At 38.1% G+C, this 5,702-nt stretch overlaps 1 pseudogene; it reads right to left on the reverse strand.

Annotated features, from left to right (window-relative positions):
* Positions 1–2,832: 2,832 nt before the first annotated feature.
* LOC108366831 (trypsin beta-like) lies at positions 2,833–3,653 on the reverse strand (annotated as a pseudogene).
* Positions 3,654–5,702: the final 2,049 nt, after the last annotated feature.

The raw sequence follows: 5,702 nt of genomic DNA on the forward strand, positions 1-5,702 counted from the left end.
CCCAAACAGACAGCTGCTTGCAGAGGAGCCCTCGCCTAGGCACGTCAGGAGGCATCTATATGAACTGACGGACGAAGTCCAGAGGTTCATCAAGCAACCTCCGGACCCGACTGCTTACCGACAGGCCCTGAATGGCATTCACAGGGAGTCAGTCTCGAGTTATGTAGACTCCAGACCTGTGAATGCCGTTCTAGGCATACCGCCCCCGGACACAGACGAGACGGAGCTTCATCTGCCTCGGGAGACGCGTACAACACTAACACAACTTCGCTCCGGCTACTGCAGCAGGTTAAACTCCTACCTGAGTAGATTGAATGAGGATGTGCCGAATGAGTGGTCGGCATGCGGAGAGACCCCACATGACTCGAAGCATGTCTTCGCATGCCCGGAAAACCCGACAACCCTAACGGCCTTGTCCCTGTGGACCAACCCCACAGAAGCTGCACGCTTCCTAGGGTTGCTGTTAGTGGAACTTGACAACGACTGAGATACCAACCGTCCTGGGCGAGGTTGTTGTAGCCGCTACAACAACAACAACAACAACAACAACAATTGTCGATTTTTCTATAAAATTTCACTGCCAAAATTGTCGGCGACATTTTTTCTATTTCATATGTGCTGACAATTGCCACTCTGACAAAATGTACCTGTGTACTCTTGTAACCGGTAAATTCTGTTGCCATTTCATAAGTATTACCCCGTGAAATATACAATGCTAGAATTTCCACAATTCTACATTAGCTGAATTGCTGAATATTTTAACCGCATTACCAACGTACCTAGAATCGCGGTGACAATAATTCGTAACATTTTTTGGTAATAAAGTTTTCCGCTTACAAAATTTTCTGTAACGTGCAGAATAGACCTGTTTAGAAAATGGAGACGTGGGGCTAAGAGGGGTGGTGACAATTGTTTTTATGAAACAAAACACCCACCAAACTGTCGAATTGGAAAATGCCTGAAATAGACAAGAAAAAGGCACCAAAAACCGAAAAATAGGCAAAAGAAGCATTTGATTGGATTATATAGGGATCGATAGAAATCAATGAAATCAAATCAAATCAAAGAAAAAATTCCATAAAGTATCAGCTCATCTAAATAATTAAAGTTTTAAACATTTTTGATTTTTTTTTGTTATTTAATATTAGTTAATTTTTTTATAAAAAGATGGTTTATTATATAACAAAAACCATATTAAAACTGTGTGTAATATTAAAAAAATGCAATAAATGTTTTTGATTAAATTTTTTAGAAGGATTTTGAGTATGCAGTTTTGTAGCCCATTCAATTTTAGTATAACAAAGTACAAGTTTGAACTAACTAGGGCTCTCCGTTGATTTTTGGCATTTTTTTTGGTTAAAGCTGTTCCTTATTTTTTTCCATACAAAAAAATCCTCGCCCTTTACTACTATTGAATTTCTACACTAGCTTGAAAGCAGGCGTATCCAAAATAAACTGCTATTTTTTATTCATTAATGGGACAATTCATCTAAAGGCGTAAATGCCTTCTTACAATGTAAACCTAGTAAAATTACTTAATTTTGTACGGAGGCATTTACACGTGTCCATGAATACCCATACCATTTCGCAGAGTGTGTATATTTTCAATCAACGAAAGCTAAATCTTGGTAATTTTTAATCGAAAAAATTGCTCTGCCTAACAACAGAAAAGCTGCAACTTCCTTAAAATCCGTTTCCTAGTTATGACCAAAATAACCGTAAATGGTTTAATTTAGAACAAAAACATTTTGTTTGCCTATTTCGAACATATTTTTGTCAAGCGTGTAAGTTAAATGAAATATTTATAAACTAGCCGGTCACGGATGCGCGAGGCTTCGCCACGCGCTGAATGTATGCATATGTAGGTACATTTACGTATTTGGAGAAAGAAATCATATGTCATCATGTACTTCGTATATTATATATATAAAAAAATTTGTCTAAATCCGTTCAGTAGCGTGGTTAAAATATCTCGCCTTCCCTTTATACTATACACAGAAGCTAGTAATATTAAACAGGTGGTAACCCTACTAAAAAAACCTAAAATTTTTATACATGCGAAGGCCATGCACTTTCATTTGGTATCTCATTTTTTTATCCAACGGACAGTGAAGATCTTATAGTTTTTAAACAGGTGGCAACCCTACTCAGAAAAAGAATATATTATTACACATCCAGAGGCTAAGTCTTCATGGTGTCGGTTTTTCGTTTTATCAAATTTTATTTTTACCTTATTTTAAAAAGTAATCTACAGGTCAAGCCTTTTAATTTGACATCTCATTATTGAAATTCGAAACAACGGTGCAGATCTGATGACCTTCAAAAAAATGCAATCGCGCGTCATATCTGTATATATAGTAAGATAGAAAAAGTTAACTAAATTCGACTTTAAAACAATTGTAATACTTATTTGAATCTATCAATTTGATTTAATCATATTTTTTAAGTAGGTGGAGCCCTGCGCAAAAATATCTTCGGCTGTAAGCCTTCTTAAACCTCTTTCTTTTGGCACCCATATTGCAACATTTACTTTAACTTATCAATTTACTTAGACAGAAATTTTCGAATTGGTGGCTACTCTCAAAATTTTTTCTTTTTAAATTATCCTAGACGGATAGCGGTCAAGCCGTTTTCGAGTTTTTGCCTGTCGAACAAAAGAACTTAACATTTTCCTATACATATACGGATATTATGTCCAAAGAAGATTGTTGTTGGGTACTTCCCTACAATCCTCTAAAATCTGGAAGAAAATTTGATGGTTAGCATAATTATTTTCAACCACTCCGCCTAAATATTTACATTAATCATTGCACCATCATCGAGTAGTTTTTTTTTTAATTAATCTTTATTCATTTGCAAATACATTTTGTCATTTAAACCGAGGTAGCAGCACTCACCACCCATGATCGTAGGTCAGCTACACTTGAGTATATACCGGGATAGTTGGGATAGGCGCAGCCATAACCCCAGGATACAACGCCAACCAAGACTCCGCCAGAAACCAATGGACCACCAGAATCACCCTGGCATGCATCTTTGCCGGAGGTGTAAGCGCAAAGCATGGTGCTCTTAACTTGGCTACCATAACCATAAGTGCTCGATTGACACTTACTCAAACCGACTATACTCAAATCAACGGACTGCAATTGGGAAGGTAACGAGGAGGAACCATATTTCGGAGTACCCCAGCCGGATACAACAGCAGCAGCGCCATCGGCAGGTGCAGTGGTGGCCAAACCAATTGTCTTGATGGTTGAGCTCAACGAAAGTGAATATGACAAACGGACGACAGCGATATCGTTGACCATGGTGTTAGCGTTGTAGCCTTCATGATTCTTGAAAGCGGCCACCTGCACGAGTACACCGCCGGAGGTCCTGTAGGATGAACCAGCGCGCACCTTCAGCGATGAGGCGGTTACACTTTGCAGACAGTGAGCAGCGGTGACAACAATAGTATTACTGTAAAGCGAACCACCGCACGAATGAGAGCCTGAACGTTGCAATGAGATTTGTCATGGGAAAGAGCTAATCGTAGTAGCAGAACCGCCGACAATACGTCCATCCAACTGCGGGAGTAGACCATCTGGAATGGATGCACCCAGCACGCAGGCAAACGCCGACAATAGAATCACGAACTTAAACATGTTTAAAGACTTAATGTTGGCTATTGTTGGAGGTGCATGTGCTTTTATAGGGTTTCATAGCATATTGACATACGACAGGTGTCTGAACGATATCGCCTTGCGGCGCATGGCGTGTCTTTTTTATCAATAAGATTTATAAAGAGTTTCCGTTTGACGATCGAGCGAGTTCATATGATGTTAAATGCTTGTAAATTAAAAATTTTTATGTAAGTACTTAGCAGGCAAATATTTTTAGCGGTCGTAAAATTCTTGTTTTTGGCAATTTTCTACAGTGTGTATATTTCGAAGTTTAGACGAATTGAAGGAAATGCGACGGTTGAAGATCTAGAAATGCTCAAATTTTTTGAAGTAGAATACGTGGAGGCTAAAGTGCTCTAGCAACTTATGTTGTGCAGATATAACTTTAATTTTCGGGATATATGTTTCTTGGAGCAATTCAAATATTATTGTGTACAAATTTTTTGCGAATTCGACAAAAATTTAGCGTATTAAGGCATTTTGAAATTGAGAATTTTGGTATATGGGAAGTATTGGTTGATATTTTCTAAGTATATTTATTTTATTCAAATATATGGGCATAAATGATTTTCCATACAAAATCACTTCGTCATCATTAGCAAACACGTGCATGTGTAAAAACAGTTGGGTGCTGGCAGAGACAAAAGGAGACCAAAAACTAGATTGCGCAGGTGGGAGGAAATATCCTGCAACAAGTCTTGCGACTAATCTCTAAAGAGAGTATTCAGGGATTAATCTTAATCGGGTACAATTGGGCATTAATTAGTCACAACTAGTCTCAAACGGGTATTATGTGAGATTATTTAGTCTCGCCTCATCCCTTACGGGCACTCAGAAAAAAGCATGTCCGTAAAACAAGAAAACAGTATCCTCATTTTAGAGTTATTGTTTTTTCTTTAGTATTACGAAAGCTTTACTTAATTTGACCAGTTGGAGGTGGTTAGAGTAAGGTAAGTCAATTATTTAAATTTAAATATAAAAATTGTAAAATAAAAAAAAATTAGATAATTTTTTTAATACAATTCAAAAAATTACAATAAAAAAATAAAAAAAAATGCCTGCTCTGGGACTCGAACCTTGCATCTCTCGACTAGCTAGAGCTTTGCTCCGTCGGCCATTGCTACTGTTTGAGCGCGACGAGCAAAATGACATACTTATTCCTTTCACGAGGGATGAAATGGCAAGTAAAATTTTCCTAAAAACTAAGGAATTGTGTTTTATTTAAACTGAGTCAAATCTTTTACTGATATTAAGGCAGCCATGTCATTGGAGCTATTTCAAGGTAATATTTCCTTAGAATAATATACTTTTTTCCTAGCATTAAGGAATGTTTTTTCTAAGTGGGCTTAGTTGGAGATCAATTAGTCCCCGACTCATCTCCAACGGGTACAATTAACGATTTAATGATATCTACGTACTTAGACAATGAAATTTCATGTGCGCCGCTGGCATAAAGAGAGAGTATTCGCTTAACAAATCTGGGCACCCTGGTTCGAATCGCGGAAGGTGCAAATCTTTTATTTTTATTTTTATCAGTGACTATTCGCTTTTATACTCGCTCGGGTATAAAGGGGAACAATTAGTCTCTTCATAGGACATGCTCGAGCAAAAGCGCACAGTTCATTCCATACAAAGAGACCAAAAGTGGTATTAGTCGCATGTTCCTTTGCGATTGCTCCCGGAGTCATCCCGGATTAGTTGCATTTTATGCAGGGCACGCACAGCGGTGACAACACATACATACACACATACATGCTATGACATAACGCACTAATCGCGCGCTGTGATGTTGATTGAAACTCAACTTTTGAAAACTCAATTACGTGTGTGGCTGCAGCTGAGTGTGCAAAGACGCTTGATACAATTGGATGCGGCCAAGCGGGTCCGGGTTCAACTTCCATCAGACGCAAGATAAAATTGATTTTTATACCCGAGCGCACTTGTGCACAAGGGTATATTAATTTTGTTCACATAACGGTTGTTTGTAACAGCCAAAACGAATCGAGATAGATATAGACAAATGTATACATAAATGATCAG

Source organism: Rhagoletis zephyria, unplaced genomic scaffold (assembly GCF_001687245.7).
Source record: "Rhagoletis zephyria isolate East Lansing unplaced genomic scaffold, Rhagoletis_zephyria_1.1 Rzeph_scaffold_02413, whole genome shotgun sequence".
Lineage (NCBI taxonomy): Eukaryota > Metazoa > Arthropoda > Insecta > Diptera > Tephritidae > Rhagoletis > Rhagoletis zephyria.